Here is an 18,983-nt window from a genome sequence, read left to right on the forward strand (position 1 = left end):
ATTATAAAATAATATTGTGAATCTCTTCCATTACTGAAATTGGGAGAGGAACCTTCGACTAATTTTTCCAAATTTTAATGCTAATATAAGTTTTATTTTTGTTTTTAATTAAATATAATGTTTTTATTATTATTATTATTTGAGTTAATATAATAAAAATTTTATGGTGAGTATTTGAAATTAAACTGAAGTTAGATTGGAGTGTTTGAAAAATCATTCAAAAATAATGGCGAGTGTTTGAAATTAATTTTTAATTATTCGAAAAAAATTGAGAGATTAGAAAACAGAGCCTTTCGGCTTTGACGGAGCAATAGCAAACTGATCTTCGCTCCTATCCTTCCTTTGCAAAGAAAAGAAAAGAAAAGAGAAGAAAAGCATGGCTGATTTGGTTGGGGGTGCATTTCTCTCAGCTACCATTCAAGTGTTGTTTGATCGGTTGGCCTCTCGCGAGGTCATTAACTTCTTCCATGGAAAAAACCATGGTGATAGAGTCCTCCTCCTTCTCAGGAAGCTCAAGCTATTGTTGCTGGGACTTAATGCTGTGCTTAATGATGCAGAGGACAAGCAAATCACTAATCCAGCGGTGAAAGAGTGGGTGGAAGAGCTTAAAGATGTTGTCTACCATGCGGATGACTTAGTAGATGAGATTGCTACTGAAGCTCTGCGGTCCAAGTTAGAAGCTGACTTCCAAAGCTGCATCAGCATCAGCATCGACCTAAGCCAGGTACTAAGTCTAAACCCCCTCACCTTGACAACTACTACTACTGCTAGTTTGTTTGATGCGGGGATAGAGTCCAGGATAGAGGAGATCATCGATAGATTAGAATATTTTGCAAAAGAAAAAGATGTTCTTGGTTTGAGAGAAGTTGTTGGACATAATAACTTGTTTCACAGATCGCAAACTTCTTCTTTGGTCGATGAATCACGTGTTTATGGAAGGGATGTTGACAAGGAGGATATAATGAAGTTGTTGCTCCCCGTTGATGATGAGGCAAGTGGTAGTAGTAATGAGATAGATGTGATTCCAATAGTGGGGATGGGTGGGGTTGGCAAGACCACCCTTGCTCAACTTTTATATAATGATCACAGAGTGTGCAATCACTTTGAAATGAAAGCATGGGTTTGTCTCTCTAATGAATTTGATGTTTTAAGGGTTAACCAAGTAATTCTTGAGGCAATTACTCAACAAACTTGTGATGCCAAGAACCTAGATATGATTCAAGTCAAGCTGAAGGAGTTGGTGAGTGGGAAGAAATTTCTTATCGTCTTGGACGATGTTTGGAACGAGAACTATGATCACTGGGACAGCTTGAGTTGTCCTTTTAGATATGGCGCACGTGGGAGTAGGATTATTGTTACAACGCGCAATGAGAGAGTTGCATCTGTCATGCAAACCGTTCCTATTCATCGTTTGCAGGAATTACCATTTGAAGATTGCTGGAAATTGTTTGCCAAACATGCTTTTGAGAAGGGAGATATCAATTCACATCCAAAACTTGAAAATATTGGCAAAGAGATCGTGAAAAAATGCAAAGGTCTGCCTTCAACTACAAAAACATTGGCAGGCCTTTTGCGCTCCAAACGAGATGCTGAGGATTGGAGCAATATATTGAAAAGTGCTATTTGGGATTTGCCAAAGGATAACATTCTTCTGTCCTTAAGATTGAGCTATCATTATCTCCCTTCACATTTAAAGAGATGTTTTGCTTATTGTTCCATATTTCCCAAAGGTTATGAATTTAAAATGGAGGAATTAGTTCTGTTATGGATAGCAGAAGGTTTTTTGAAGCCAAGAAGTAACACAACAATGGAAGAAGTAGGTTATGAATGCTTCAATGAATTGTTGTCAATGTCATTATTTCAACAAAGTGCCAGAGAATCTTGTTTTGTCATGCATGATCTTATTAATGATTTAGCTCAATCTGTGTCTGGAGATTTCTGTTCAAGGTTAGATGATGACAAGCCACATATAATTGTTGAAAAAGTACGCCATTTCTCATATGCTAGAGGCATATTTGACGACTTTCAAAGATTCCAGGCAATCAATGAGGCTAAGTTTTTAAGGACTTTCCTACCAATACGACGCAGACATTTTTACAACTGCTGGTTGACTAAAATGGTTTTGGACGTTATTTTGTCGAGACTAATATGCTTAAGGGTGTTGTCTTTGCCATATTATGAGATTTTTGAATTGCCTCATTCAATTGGCAATATGATACATCTACGCTATTTGGATCTCTCTTGCACAAAAATCCAACAATTGCCGGAATCTATTTGTAACCTGTATAATTTACAAACATTGCTGCTACGTAATTGCTATAATCTTGCTACATTGCCAATAGATATTGGAAAATTAATTTTGTTGCGTCATCTTGATATCAGTGGAACTTATAAGTTACAGGAGATGCCAATGAAAATGAGTCGATTAAAAGATCTCCAAACATTAACTGCTTTTGTAGTGGGAAATTGTAGCGGGTCAAGAATTAATGAGTTGAAGGAGTTTCGTCATCTCCGTGGAAGGCTCTCCATTTCACGTTTGCAAAATATAGCAAGTTGCACAGATGCAATGGAAGCAAAGCTGAAGGAGAAAAACCTCCTTGAAACTTTGGTGTTGAGATGGGATAGTGGAATTACTAATGATTCACAAAGTGAAAGAGCTGTACTTGACAAACTGCAACCTCATACAAACTTGAAACACCTCGAGATAAACAGGTATCGAGGCACAAGATTTCCGGAATGGTTGGGAGATCAATCATTCTGTAATATGGTGTCTTTACGTTTGAAGGATTGTGAGCATTGTGTTCTCTTGCCATCGCTTGGTCAATTGCCCTCTTTGAAACATCTTACCATTTCAGGGATGCATAGTTTAAGAAAGGTGGATCCTAAATTCTACGGACATTGTTCTTTAAGTAAACCATTTCAATCTCTGGAGACACTGATTTTTTCCAAAATGTTGGATTGGGAGGAATGGTATATATTAGATGATGGAGAGTTCTCTCACCTTCAAGAGCTTCGGGTCATCAACTGTCCAAGGCTGATTGGAGGCTTACCCAAACACATTCCATCTTGTGTGAGAGTTGAGATTAGGGACTGCCCAGGGCTTACGGCTTCACTTCCAATGAGTTGTGTTGCAGATCGATTAGTGTTGCGGGGTTGCGATGGGGTAGAATTGGGATGGCAAGGTTTGTCTTCTCTTGTAGAATTGGTTATTTCATCTACAAGTTTGAATGAATTGACACCTGAACTTTGTACCTTAACAAATCTGAAGGATTTGAGGATAGAGGGATGCCCAGATCTATTGTCATTTCCAGACACAAGGTTGCCGCCCATGCTTACGCGCCTTACAATCATCAGTTGTAAGGCCATACGTTGTTTGCCAGAAAGAGTGATGTGTCTCAGCAATTGCCTTCAACGTTTGGAAGTTAAGGACTGTCCAAAACTAGTTTTCCCCCAATTTGAGGAGTTGGAGAAGCGCTATACATCTCTGGAATATTTGTCATTGGAAAACTGTGATTCTCTCTCATCTCTGCCACTAGGATTGTTTCCAAAGCTTCGAACTCTAAACATCAAAGACGTCAGAAATTTTTCGACTCTTTCGACTCTAAACAGGCTTGGATTCCAAAATTTTGCATCACTGGAATGGCTTTCTTTGGCTGGGTGTTCTAATATGGAATCTTTTTCGCAGCAAGTATTAATTGCTCCCAATTTGAAAACCTTTCAGCTATGGAACTGCGAGAAGCTGAAGTCGTTGCCCGATCGAATGCATAGCCTCACATCTCTTCAATCATTGAGTATATATAACTGCCCAGGAATTGAGTCGTTTTCGGAAGGGGGTCTGCCCTCCAGCTTGCATGGTCTTGAAATCTGGGAATGTGCGAAACTTGTGGGTCGCCGGAAAGAGTGGGATTTGCAAAGACTCCCTTATCTTACACACTTTATTATCTCGGGAGAATATGAAGAAGATGTGCTAGAGTCCTTTCCAGAGGAGGGTCTGTTGCCCTCGACTCTCATATCGCTCTGTATCCAATCTCTACCAAATCTCAAGTCGCTCAACACCAAGGGCCTTGAGCATCTTGGCTCTCTCAAAAACATGAGGATTGCCGGCTGCCCCAAACTCCAATCCTTGCCGGAAGAAGGGCTTCCAACCTCCCTCCTCCTGCTGGAAATCTCCGAGTGTCTACTGCTGAAACCTCGCTGCCTGAGGGATCAAGGACAAGACTGGCATAAGATTGCTCGCATCCCCTTTCTACATACGGATTCTGAACTCAGCTTTGATCAACGCACTGTTGGTCCAACACAACCCTACAGTCTTTTTTCTGAATTCGACACTGCAATATTTTGAACTTTCCACTCAGGTATTTGCTCAACACCCTATAAAATATTGGGTTTGGTTATGGTGTGCAACTTACACCTTATACTTTATACATTACACTTACACCTTACACTTATACTTTTTGTAAAAAATTAAACCTTACACTTACACCTTTTTTGAGGTTGCACACCATGTGCAACCCACTTACACCTTACACCTTACACTTACACCTTATACTTACACCTTACACTTACACTTTTTGTGTAAGTGGCACATGGTGTGCACTTGCACACTTAAGAAAACTCCTAAAATATTTTCAAACAACAATTAAGAGAAAATGCTACCTACAATTTTATTTTATTTCTACTTTTTTTTTTCTTTTTTTTTTGGGTGACTTTTTTAAGATTTAGATTCAAATAACTAGGTCTGACGTGAGTTTTTGTGTTTAGGAATAAAAAAATATAAGATAAAAAATAAAAATATCTATAACATTGCTGCTGCTAATTAATTTTCATTCAAATCCATTCATCTTTATTTATTAATAATTTTCACTCAACCACTTTTTTCTCTCTCTGTTTAATAGAAAAGAAAAGGATCAAATGTTGACCACCACGGGGATCCTAATTGGTAAAAGAGTTTGCTCCTTCCCTTACTAACTCAAGTGAAAATTCGACGGTTTAGGTAGATCGGTTAGCTTCCCTCTTTTGCCTTGTAAGGGTGTATCCTAAGGGCCTTTCCTTTTAATCAGGTACAAACTTCTACTTTTTTTAAGGGTGTATCCTATAGTCTTTTTTCTGAATTCGACACTGCAATATTTTGAACTTTCCACTCACGTATTTGCTCAACACCTTAAAAAATATTTTCAAACAACAATTAAATAAGAGAAAATGTTGCCTATAATTTTATTATTATTTTTTTTTAACTTTTTCTAGATTTAGATTCAAATAAATAGGTATGATGTGAGCTTATTTAGTTTTGTGTTTAGGAATAAATAAATAAAAAAAGATAAAAAATAAAATTATCTATAACATTGCTGGTAATTAATTTTCATTCAAATCCATTCATCTTTATTTATTAATAATTTTCACTCAACCACTTCTCTCTCTCTCTCTCTGTGTTTAATAGAAAAGAAAAAGGTCAAATGTTGACCACCAAGGGGCCATCCTAATTGGTAAAGGAATTTGCTCATCTCCTTATTGACCAGGATTCGAATCCCTTACTACTCAAGTGGAAGTCTGATGATTTAGCTAGATAGACTAGCTTGCCCCCCCTTGGCTTGGTGTATCAATATTTTTGAACTTTCCACTCAGGTATTTGCTAAACACCCTATAAAATAATATTTTCAAACAACAATTAAATAATATAAAATGTTACGTATAATTTTATTTTTTAAAATTTTTTTAAAACTTTTTCTAGATTTAGATTCAAATAAATAGGTCTGATGTGAGCTAATTTAGTTTTGTGTTTAGGAATAAAAAAAATAAGATAAAAAATAAAATTATCTATAACATTGTTAGTAATTAATTTTCATTCAAATCCATTGTTGGTAATTAATTTAATAATTTTTACTCAACCATCTCTCTCTCTCTCTTTAATAGAAAAGAAAAAGGTCAAATGTTGACTATCAAGAGACCATCCTAGTTGGTAAGGGAGTTTGCTCCTCTCTTTACTGACTAGGGTTCGATTCCCCTACTACTCGAATGAAAGTCCGACAATTTAGATGGATCAAGTTCAATTCCCCTACTACTCAAATGAAAATCCGACAATTTAAATAGATCAAATTCAACAATTTAGGTGGATCAACTATCTTCCCCCTCTTAACTTGTTAGAGGGGATCCTAAAAGTCTTTCCTTAAAAAGGTCAAATGTTGGAATATTTGGTGTATCAATATGAGGCCGCGCAACTTCCTCAATCAGGTACGCACTTCTACTTCTTTTTAATGGGCAAATAACATGACAGTGGGAGTCAGAAAAAATTATTACAAAAAGTGATAAATATTATAAATACTCATTATTACAATTATAAATTTTTTTTAATTAATTTATAACTTTTTTTGTTTGACACCACTATCAGATAATTGTCACTTTTTTAATATGCTATTAATTTATTTATGGATTAATTATATTTTTCACATCTATAATTTGATCTAAATTTCACTTTAATTTTTTTATTGTTTCAATTTAAATAATTTAATCCTTACACTTTAAGTTTATTTTCAATTTGGTCTTTCGGTCTAAATTTTTGTTAATTTCATCTACGTGTACATCTTAAAAAATTGACTAGTGTTCCAAAATTGTTAATTTTAATTTTCTTCATCTTTTTTTTTTTGTTGTTTGTTAATTTTGCCTGCATGTACAACTTAGAAAATTAATAAATATTCCAAAATTGTTAATTCTAACCTCCAATTTGAACGGAACAACCAAATTAAAATTACGCTAGAAGTGTAGGACCAAATTGTTAAATTTAAAACTATAGAAACTAAAGTGAAATTTAAATCAAATTATAAAGGTGAAAGACTCTTTGTTTATTGAGTAATGATTTTTTAATGCCCAAAACATCACCCTTAAATTTATAAACAGGTGGAGGTTGAAGGTTGGATCTTCGTTGATATCAATTTAAAACTGTAGTTTGTTTGGCATGTCAATTTGGGCCTAAACTAGTCACAAAAAACAAAATAGATTAAAAAGTCAATAAGATAAAATGTCACATCCAAACCATAATTATTTTATTTTTTCTCTCGCAAAAGTCAAAAAAGTCCAACCCAAAGGAACTTTTTTGCCTTAGGCTAAAATAGCCAAAAAGCCAACTCACTTCCCAAACGAAGGCTAAAGTGAAATTTGAATAAAATTATACAATGAAAATGAAAAGTGTAATTAATCATTTATTTATTGAGTAATGATTTTTTTATGGCCAAAAACATCACCCTTAAATTTATCGACATGTGGCGGGATGTTGAAGGTTGAATCTTAATTGATTGATTTTATGACTATGTTTAAATCAAAGATTTGAGGAAGAATTTATGAAGAGAAATGAAATACGAAGGAAAAAGTGAGTGCAATATAAGTTAATTTTATTGTCACATTTTCATTTTCAAATTCCTCTTAAAATTATTAATCCAAATACAACCTAAAGAAATCAACAACTTACAATAACAGATCACGTCATTAGAATCAAACTTAGGAGTGATGTTAAGGTTTTAGACATTTTCTTCATTAATTTTGAGGCTGGTTAGATCTTGAAAGTTTCGTTGCATGCACTCTTCTAAATGAAGAATCATATACATAATTTCATTTCTTATCTTCTAGACACAAAGTAATAGAGCTCATATTTATAAACGTATATGGGACCACTCACTTGTTCGTTGGAGTAAGCAAAGTAAGTGAAAAATATGATTATATGTAGCATTTTCCATTCTAAATTGGTGAAATACTACTCAGGCAGGCTCCAACTATCTGACATAAAATATTTTTCTTGTAAATTAATTTTGTACAAAATTATTATTATTATTTTTTGATTTGTTAGTGGGTGTTTAGTTGACACTTTGAAACAAAAAAAATATATACATATATTGTATCAAAGAGTAGAAGCCCATGATGAGCCACAATTTTACCTTTTGAAAAATCAATGTGTTGAAGGGTTTAATTGGAAGTAAACTTTCTAAAATCAACTTAGAGATTCTTTAATGGCAAGTCATTTTGGGGGATTATAACCTAAAATATTTTATTTATTTTTTGTTTAACCTAATAACGGCAAATGTGTAAAATGTTTTTAAGAAAACATTTTATGTCAAAACAAACATATCCTAAATGAAAATTGTATTTTAAGAAAGTATGAAATCTTGTGCGTGGTAGTATTATCTTTGGGGGGTGAGAAATGAAAATTAGATTTATCCGACACTTGGAATAATATCCACACCCAACACATATCCAAATTCATGCAACGTAGCTTAAACAGATTATTGTGAACCAATTCTTCTTCAACAATAGTGAGTTATGTACATTTTTTTCCCACAAAACTGAAATATGACACCAGTGTTTTGTTTATTTTGTTTCGATCGGAAAAAAAAGGTGAAATTTTATTGATGCAGCAAAAGATGACAAAATTACATCAATAAAAAGCTAAACTCATTAGCATCATTGCAAAAAAGTAAATCACAACTAAGTTGGTACATACAACCCATCAATCAGAATAACCAAAGCCAAGAAGACAAATAAAGTAAGTTGGCATGACACCAACTAGAAAACCCTCTATAAAAACAGAAAATCCCACAAGATAATACTAAGAAAACCACCCTTCAATACATGGCAGCCCAAAATAAATAGGAAACATCTCCTCTTGACATTCAACAACTACAAAGCTGTTGGAAGAAAAACACTATTGTTGTGTGCTATTGTAATGTGTAAAACAGAATTATGACAAATCAGAAACACAACTGTGTTTGTATAAACCAAACACAGAAAACACAGGTACTGTTTGAAGCAGATAACTGAAAAGCAAAATCTGTATTAGGAAGAAAAACACAAACACTATTTTGTGATTCTATGACAGTGTTAACACAGAACAGAAACAAATAGCAAGAAAAAAAACAACTATGTATACATCAAATAGAAACAGGAAAATATTACAGTTCGTATGAATGCAGAAAATCAGGTTGGTGAAAGCTTAGTGTTTGACACTATGTACAGAATTTTGTCCCTCGCATTGGTGCTTGCAAACTTCTTGGATGCATCAACATGGCAAGCAATATGTCACCAGCCATTACTGAAGATTTCTGTTGCAAAGTGGAAGAAAAGATGGTCCGGTACAGGATAAGTTCCCTTTTTGTGACATATAGTTGATTGCAAGCAGCCTCTCCCAATAATAAAGACTATTGTAAGTGGTTTCTGATCATTATTACAAGCTTAATTGTTAAATTCATGGAGGGTACTGTAAATTTTTCCCCAGTATTATATTTTTTAGATGAGCACACTGGCATATGTAAATTCTAATCTGTGCAGCTTTATGGATTGTGTTCGTGTTCTATTGAATTGCTATTCAGAGTTTCCTCATGACTATATATCTTGATGTCTTCTACCAGCAATTGTTTTTATCATGGAAAATTTAGATATCATAAGCTTTTCCTTGTCCACTCTTTTAAAATTGTGCAGTTTATTATTGAAGTTGGTACTAATTGTGCAGTTTGTCTCTAAAAATGTTCTTGCAATATTGAAATACTTTCCTTTTTGTTTTTCATTTTTTGGAACTCGTCACCAGTGTAGATTTTTGCTAATTGAAATACTATTACAGGTTCCTATTACAAGTTAGATTTTTGCTTCATTGGTGTACATTCATTTGCCTAAACACTTTATTTACATTTATTTTTTCACTTTTCTTAAGCAATATTGTTTTCATCAATCTGAAACTTGTTATGTTCAAGAAATTATGATTAGTGTTGATGATGGTTGAGCATTGAACTTCTGATGGTTTATGTGGGGCTTGTTTATGCCTGTAAGTTGAATTGTTCCTCAAAGTCATGTAGATTCATTGATTTTTTTTATTTGTTTTATGTCTGCTATATCAATGCATTTCACTTGGTGCAATGATGAGCTAACATGAGTTCTGGATTTGTTATGGATTCACTCAGAATTTAGCCCCAATCAACACTGTTGACTTTTTGTCCTGAGTATTTGTTTGATTGAGTTTTTAGAATCTGCTTTTGAAAATCTTTCAAAAAATTACAAATTAGTTTGACCAACAAAAAAAAAAAAAAAACCACAACAACAACAACAAAAAAATAAATTTCATTTTCTAAAATTATTTTCATTTAGAGAGAGAGAGAGAGTCATAGGAAAATAATGAATTTCTGATTTTTTTTTATTCACCGAACTAATTTTTGATAAATTTTCTGAAATAGATTTTGAAAACTTATCCACTGTAACATAATTCGTGCTTTTTGCAGAAAGAAATAACAAAATTAAAAAGTATTGTCTTGTCTTGTATAACGGTTTTGTGTTGCATTGTAGAAGTTAGTCTTCCAATACAGCACAATAAACAACATTGCATGTGAAAATTTCGCAGGGTCTTTGGCTTCTTTGGACCTGAAGTGGCAAAACTATAATGAAAATGTACGTTTCAAGTTAGAAAGTGCAAAACAATAATCTCTTTTATTTTTCAGAATTGATAGAAATATTTTCATCCAAGTTGATTTAACAGATTGTTAAATGCTAAAAAGTTTAGGCCTAGGTTGCCTCTAACCAAATTGAGTTGAGTTTTGAAATATGTGGCGGTTATTGTGAAGCAAAGTGAAGTGAAATTCAAAGATTCAACTTGAACTCTTGTTGCAGGTGTGGACCTTGTCAATTCATGGTTCCTGTTCTGAATGAAGTTAGTGCTTCAATGAAAGATAAGATCCAGGTGGTGAATGTTAGAATAGCTTTAGCATAGCTTTAGCAGACTTCATTATTATTTGTATAGCTTTATGATAGACTAGCTTTAACTTTATATTATTAATTGTATAGTGTTTGCTTTCGGTGATAATGGTGGTATCCAATGCCCCTTTCTCTCTCTATAAAGAGAGCCTTCATCTCTTTGTAAATCACACAACATAATACAAACATTTCAGAGTCTCTCTCTCACTCTATAGCTTCTCTCACTCTCTCAAACTAATCTTTCATGGTATCAGAGCCCAGTGTTACATTTCTGGCAATTTTCAATTTTTGTGTTTAGTCCCGTACACAGTGGCATACATCAAAACGCTCGGAATTTTCTCACGATTCCAACGGCACCTAGCCCGTTCTCAGAACACCCTCCACGCGCCCACACGCGCCGCCTTTACCTTCTGCGCGTCACCAGCTCCGCCACCACTCTCACACGCGCCCGCACGCGCCATCTGTTGCCAATCACCTCCGCCACGCGCCTCCACGCGCCCACACAACCGCGGCTGACGTCAGCCCTACCACTCCCGTACGCCGCGCCTGCTATCGTGCGCCTTTCGTGCGCCGCTTCACTACATTGCACCCGCGTGCGCCAAAACGGCTATTGTGCGCCGCGCCTGCGCCTGTTTCGCTACCGTGCGCCGCCGCCTTTCTGCTAACGTGCTCCTCCCTGCACTCTGCTAACGTGCGCCGCTGACATCATCGCTGACATCATCTCTGTCCAGCAGCCTTTTCTGGCTATTTTCGACCTTCCGGACTCACTGGTACACTCTGTTTTACCAAATTTTGCTCCTACAGGTCTCTTCCTGTTGCTTTAATCCTACTTAACTAGTATTATGGATCGTCTTGACACCTCCCATCCCATTTCCGTTATTCTGAATGGTTCAAACTATGTTCTGTGGGCCCAAGCCATGTCTTCCTTTCTTAAAGGCAAGAAGCTCTGGCGAATTGTCACCGGGGATGTGACTAAACCAGTCAAAGACAGTGCCACTACTGAAACTCCTGTTCTTACTGCTACATATGAAGACCGACTTGAGGAATGGGACAGTAAGAATTACCAAATCATTACCTGGTTTCGTAATACCTCTGTTACCTCTATCAGTCTTCAATTTGGCCGGTTTCAGCTTGACTCTGTAACTACTCCTACGAAAGACATCTGGGATTTTTTGAAAGAACGATACCAGACTACTGGTCTTGCCCATCAATATCAACTTCAGAACCAACTTCACCGCATGCGTCAAGAATCCACTCAGTCCATTAATGACTTCCTTTCTCAAATATACTCTGTTTGGGATCAGCTTGCTCTTTCAGAACCAACCTGGCATGACCCCGAAGATGCAGTTTTATTTACTAACCATCGCAACCAGCAGAGGTTGGTGCAATTTCTCATGGCTCTTACCCCCTCTTTTGAGCCCGTACGTGCCTCTCTGCTTCATCGCCATCCCTTGCCCACTCTTGAACAAGCCATTTCTGAGTTGCTATCAGAGGAGACTCGTCTAGGTACTCTTCAAACTCATCATGTGGACTCTGTTCTTGCCACTCCTCCGTCCCGGCCATCATTTACCCAGCGGACAACTGCTTGCCTCTATTGTCAGAATCGGGGCCTTCCTTCAACCCATCTCCTGGTCAATTGCCCCGTCAGATCCTGCCGCTACTGCAACAAACTTGGTCCTGGTCATCTGCAACAGGATTGTTTTCGCAATCCATCTCGCTCATCCTCCAATAGCCACTCCTCTCGCGGTGGCTCTTCCCGGGGAAGTTTTCATCGTTCCGGCAACCAGTCTCATCACACTGCTACTTCTGCTTCCGGGAATCAGTCTTATCACACTGCTGCTGCTGCTTCCGGGAATCAGTCTCATCACCCTGACACTGCCCCCTCTGTAGGGTTCTCTGAGTCACCTGCTCCATCTACCCCTCACTTTTCTCCAACGGATGTAGAGACCATGCTCAAACAACTTCTCTCCTCATCTGGTACACCTCCTCCTACTGCTTTGTCTGTCATCCCAGGTAACTCTTCTTGGTATTTTGACTCTGCCTGTTGTAATCATATGACCTCCAGTTCTACTATCTTTTCTTCCTTATCTTCATCTCCTCATATTCCCTCAATACATACTGCTGATGGTTCCCTCATGTCTGTTCGTCATGTTGGTACTGTTTCCACCTCTTCTTTATCTCTACCTCACATTTATCATATCCCTGCTCTTACCTTAAACCTTATTTCCATTGGTCAATTATGTGAACTTGGTCTAACTGTCACCTTTTCTGCTACTGATTGTTTGGTACAGGACCCTCAGACAGGGCAGACTATTGGGATCGGCCGTAAGCGTGGACGTCTCTATGAACTCATTCACCTTCATGTTCCTGCCTCTCCTCAGATTGCTGCTCCTACATCTACTTCCTTATTATCTCCCTTTCATCTTTGGCATTGTCGCTTAGGGCATATTTCTGTTACTCGTTTAAGGTCTTTGGTTTCTAGTGGACAGTTGGGTCATGTAATTCCCGATAATTTCGATTGTATACCCTGTCAACTTGCCAAACAACCTGCTTTATCATTTAATAAGAGTACTTCTGTTTCTCTTGCCCCTTTTGATCTTATACATTCGGATATTTGGGGGCCCTCCCCTACTACTACTATGGGGGGATCCCGCTATTTTGTTGTTTTTATTGATGATTTTTCCCGGTTTACTTGGCTTTTTCTCATGAAAAATAGGTCTGAACTTAAACACATTTATTATCGATTTGCACAAATGGTTCACACCCAATTCTCCAAAACCATCAAAATTTTTCGCTCTGACAATGCTATGGAATATCGGGATTCAGATTTCCTTTCCTTTCTTCAGCATCATGGTACACTGCCTCATCGTTCCTGTGCTGGCACGTCCCAGCAAAATGGCCGCGCTGAACGGAAACATAGGCATATTCTTGACACTACTCGCGCTCTCCTTCTCTCTTCTTCCTGTCCTGAAAACTTTTGGGGAGAAGCTGCTCTCACTGCTGTTTACACTATCAACTGTGCTCCTACCCCTGTCATCCTTAATCAAACTCCCTTTGAACGTCTGCATGGCACTCCCCCTCCTTACGCCAATCTCCGGGTTTTTGGCTCTGCTTGTTTTGTTTTACTTCAATCCCATGAACACACCAAGCTTGAACCTCGCTCTCGTCTTTGTTGCTTTCTTGGGTATGGAATTGAACATAAAGGTTTTCGCTGTTGGGATCCTCTCTCTAAACGTCTTCGTATCTCCCGCCATGTCGTTTTCTGGGAACACCAAATGTTTTCCTCGCTATCCTCCTTTCACTTACCCGGACTTTCCACTACTGCACTGTTTACTAATCCTTCCATCGATCTTTTCTCTGCTGAATTTGATACAGGTTCCTCCTCCATCGAGACGCCCTTGCTCACCCCTGATCCTGTCCAGCTTGCTCTACCTGAAGGTCTACCTCTGGTTGCCACACCTCCTTCTCCACCGACTCTTCCTCCCACCGATCCTCCTACGGGTCGACCCCGCCGGGTAACTCAACCTCCTATTCATCTTCGTGATTATATTGTTGGATCTGCTGCCTTCTCTACTTATGAACCTACCTCCTATCGTGAGGCTTGTACTAATCCTCTTTGGCAGCAAGCTATGACTGATGAACTCCATGCCTTGGACAAAGCTCATACTTGGGATCTTGTTGATCTTCCTCCTGGCAAGACTGCGATTGGCTGCAAATGGGTTTACAAAATCAAAACACATTCTGATGGCTCTATTGAACGCTACAAAGCTCGTCTTGTTGCCAAGGGTTTCAACCAAGAATATGGCATTGATTATGAGGAGACATTCTCTCCTGTTGCTCGGCTTACCTCTGTTCGCAGTTTACTTGCTGTTGCTACTGCTCGCCACTGGGGGCACTTTCAGATGGATGTCAAAAATGCTTTCCTCAATGGTCATCTTCTTGAAGAGGTCTACATGCAACCCCCACCTGGGTCCACTTTTCAACCTCATCAGGTTTGCAAACTACAGCGTGCTCTCTATGGTCTCAAGCAAGCGCCTCGTGCTTGGTTTGCTAAGTTCAGTTCTACCATTCATGACTTCGGATTCACCTCTAGCTCCTATGACTCTGCTCTTTTTATACGGACTACTTCTCATGGTACTACTCTTCTTCTTCTGTATGTGGATGATATGATTATCACTGGTGATGATCAAGCTGGTATTCTCCACCTCAAACAATTTCTCCACCAACAGTTTGAGATGAAGGACCTTGGTACTCTTAACTACTTCTTAGGCCTTGAAGTCTCTCATGATTCTACTGGTTCCTATTTGTCCCAGGCCAAATATGCATCCGATCTTCTGGCTCGAGCTGGTCTTACTGATTGCAAAACTGCCTCTACTCCGGTTGATCCCCAGATTCGTCTCACTCCTCTCGATGGGACTCTTCTCTCTGATGCTACTCTTTATCGCCAGCTCGTCGGCAGTCTTGTTTATCTCACAGTCACTCGTCCTGACATTGCCTATGCTGTTCACATTGTCAGTCAGTACATGTCGGCTCCTCGCACTCCCCACTATACTGCTCTACTCCGTATCCTTCGCTACCTCAAAGGCACTATGTTCCATGGTCTTCACTTCTCGGCTTCTTCCTCTCTTGACCTACGTGCCTTTTCTGATGCTGATTGGGCTGGGGATCCTACGGATCGACGCTCCACCACGGGCTTCTGTTTCTTCTTAGGGGATTCTCTTCTTGCTTGGCGTAGCAAAAAACAATCCCTCACTGCCCGCTCTAGCACCGAAGCTGAATACCGAGCTCTTGCGGATACTACTCAAGAACTTCTCTGGCTTCGCTGGCTCCTTGCTGATATGGGTGTTTCTTCATCTGCTCCTACGCCTCTCTACTGTGACAATCAGAGTGCCATTCAGATTGCTCACAATGATGTTTTTCATGATCGCACCAAACATATTGAGATTGATTGTCATTTTATTCGCCAGCATGTCACCTGTGGAACTGTTCATCTTCTTCCTATTGCTTCAGTCGATCAACCCGCTGATATCTTCACTAAGGCTCATCCTCCTGGCCGCTTCAATGCTCTTGTTTCCAAACTCAACTTGGTTGATGCTTTCCCTCCTTGAGTTTGCGGGGGGCTGTTAGAATAGCTTTAGCATAGCTTTAGCAGACTTCATTATTATTTGTATAGCTTTATGATAGACTAGCTTTAACTTTATATTATTAATTGTATAGTGTTTGCTTTCGGTGATAATGGTGGTATCCAATGCCCCTTTCTCTCTCTATAAAGAGAGCCTTCATCTCTTTGTAAATCACACAACATAATACAAACATTTCAGAGTCTCTCTCTCACTCTATAGCTTCTCTCACTCTCTCAAACTAATCTTTCAGTGAAAATTGATATTGAGAAATACACAAGTGTTGCTGATGAGTACAAAATAGAGGCATTGCCCACTTTCATTATATTTAAGGATGGAGAACCCTATGATTGCATTGTAAGTGGAACTCCAATTCTTTTTCTTTCAATGCCATTCTTACATTTGTCACGAATGATAATTTAGATTATACAGTACAGTATCATAGAAAAATGCTTAGTAACTCGAATTTGTGTAGCTCGAATGACTCGAATGTCTCAAAACAACATTGTTTTGAGACATTCGAGCCATTCGGGCCATGAAAATTCGAGCTACCAAGCATTGTTAAGTATCATATTAGACTTCTTGTTTTTATCTCACACACGCCTGGGGAATGGATAAATGTTGTAACTTGATTTCACTCTTTCTAAGTACTTGCATTTTTCTCCCAGGCTGGGAAGATATTGGCATGATCCACTGTTTGGGCAATCTCGAGTTATATTGTTAACTTGATTGTTTCTTGATTCTATAAAAATTCACTCAGTTAATGCTTGATATATCTGCAATGGTTTGTTCTTAGAAAAGTATTTCAATAATGTAAATGTCCAATAGTTGACAATTTCCTTCAGCATTTATATCATGTGTACTGAACTTAGTAGTGGACAGTGCCAGCACCATCCTCTGATGTACTCATTTTGATTTACTTTTGGATTCGAGGTTTAGGACTTATGCTTTCTTTGTAATCATTTCTGTTTAATAACATTCAGGAGGGGGCTTAGAATGCAAACCAACTCATTGAACGCATTGAGTTTGCATTACAAGTTAAATAGTAGTTTTTTATGGTAAGCCTTCTATTTCTCTCTCATTCTTGTGGTTGGTTAACTAGTTGAAAAAGCAGCATGCTCTTGAGAGACCTTGAGAACCTTTCTTTTTTCTCTTCTCAGGTTCGAGTGGGAAACCGATGATGTGATGCAACAAATTCAATTGGAGTTCCTAGCTGCTAGGAGAATGAATTGCATGTTCACTTCATTCTCTGTCGCTCCACAAAATAGTTGGCATTGTGCCTTGGAAATGTGATAGCACTTGCTCCTTTCTTACGCTGTGTTTGGTTGGGAGATTTGAGGAGGGATTTGGAAAAAAAAAAAAAAAATTAGGTGAAATGTGAATAAAATATACTTACATTTCACCTACTTTCACACATCTTTTCCCTTTCTCTTTCCAAATCCCTTCCCAAATCCTCCAACCAAACACAACATTAAAGGTTATGTTGATCCAATTCCAACAATTTTAAAACCTATTGTTATAACTATTGCTTAATTGCACAGCCATTGAATATGTGATAAAAATTGAATGAAAAAGATTTGATCCCCAACATTATTTTCAAACAATCAAATCTTGACTCCATTTTTCTCACACACAAGTGCCAAAACAAGTGGGAAAAAAAGTGTCCTTGAGATTATCCATTATAAGTATGATATTAGATTGAGGATTCATATATAACAAAAAATAAATAAATAAATAAATAATATATTAATTTCTCTCTCTTTGATAATTTAGAAAAATAAAGATAAAAGAATGAGTTTTCTTTTTTCTTTTTCTTTTTTTTTATCTCTAAAAAAAGAAATAGTGCAGACTTCAGTCTCAAGCTAAGACTCTGCTTTAGGTGAAGTATAAGAGTGCCATACCAAAGAGAAACGAAGAGTCAAAATTGGGTTAAAAATATTTTTAGGCCGACGCTTTCCGTTTAACCCACTCCCAAGGGCTGCTAAAAAAATGAAAGAATGAGTTATTATTATTTGAATAAAAAAAATGAAAAAAATAAAAGAATGAGAGGAGAAAATAAACTTTATAATGTGAGTAATTTAGGCAAAAATATAAATTCAATTCTTATATAATAATAAATAAATAAAAAAAAGTATTCGAATGTATTCACATATTGGAGAGATTCATATATTTATCTGCATTTGTCCCCTTTTCTCATCAATATAGATTTTTGTTTTCCTTTTTTTATTTTCTCTTCAAATCATCGGATCCAAACGGGCTGCTTCAATCTTGTTTTCCTCCGACCTCCACGCCGCCCTCCGCCTCATCCGCCGCTTCGAGCTCCTCAACCTCATTTCCCGCCAAAACGACCAGTTCGATAGAATCTGCGGTTTGATGAGCAGTCGCCATAAATTGATGTCTTGCCTAAACGAAGAAGAAGAAGAAGACAGCGACGTTTTGGCGAGGATTAGGGATGGCGCGAAGGCCATGGCGATAGCGAGAATGATGGGGGATGGCTTGGCTTTAGAATGCTCGGGGTTGAGGGAGTGTGTATTGGAAGAGGTAGTGTTAATTATGATGCAGTGGGTACTAAGGAATATCATATGGTCCCAGAATAATTGTTGCAAGTATCAAGCCCCCCATTAACAAGGGTGAGGAGGTATCTGCTGTTGCTTACACACTGACTTGTTGCAACCTAAGGTCTTTTGGTCTTCTCCTTGGCGTGTTTTGGGAAATTCATAAAAAGTTAGCTTTTGGCTTTTTATTAAGTTTTTTAACTTTTTAGAAAGTGATTTGAAAAGTTGGTAAAAAGTTAACTTTTTATTTTTTAATTTAATATTTATTTATGGTATCAAATCAAATTAAAATGACCAAAATACCCTTACTCAACATAAGAAATTTTTATTTTTATTTTTTTTTCATAGGCCTTAATTTGTAATTTTACACTTGCGTTTTTTGCACTTCCCAAACCACATTTATTGCGTTTTTGGACATTTTGTCCAAAAAGATGGCTTTTTATTTTGTTCCCAAAATGGCTCGTAAATTCGATACAAATGTGTAATTGTTGTTATTATTTTCTCTCCGTGGATTATGTTCATCTTTTGAAATTTTAACTAAATGCATAATTAGACGGTCACAAATTTTGAAATTAAGGTATTATTCACT

At 37.4% G+C, this 18,983-nt stretch overlaps 1 long non-coding RNA gene and 1 pseudogene across 2 annotated transcripts; both read left to right on the top strand.

Annotated features, from left to right (window-relative positions):
- Window positions 1-213: 213 nt before the first annotated feature.
- On the top strand, window positions 214-4,379 carry LOC114283054 (putative disease resistance RPP13-like protein 1 pseudogene; annotated as a pseudogene). Its single transcript, XR_014364749.1, has one exon. The product of XR_014364749.1 is annotated as a putative disease resistance RPP13-like protein 1 pseudogene (transcript).
- Window positions 4,380-16,092: 11,713 nt separating this feature from the next.
- Window positions 16,093-17,427, top strand: LOC145822902 (uncharacterized). The gene is made up of 3 exons (XR_014364750.1): window positions 16,093-16,196; window positions 16,823-16,897; window positions 17,000-17,427. It is a non-coding gene; the product is annotated as an uncharacterized LOC145822902 (long non-coding RNA).
- Window positions 17,428-18,983: the final 1,556 nt, after the last annotated feature.

The sequence above is a fragment of the Camellia sinensis genome, chromosome 3 (genome assembly GCF_055761805.1).
Source record: "Camellia sinensis isolate YWXY chromosome 3, ASM5576180v1, whole genome shotgun sequence".
In the NCBI taxonomy this organism is placed as follows: domain Eukaryota; kingdom Viridiplantae; phylum Streptophyta; class Magnoliopsida; order Ericales; family Theaceae; genus Camellia; species Camellia sinensis.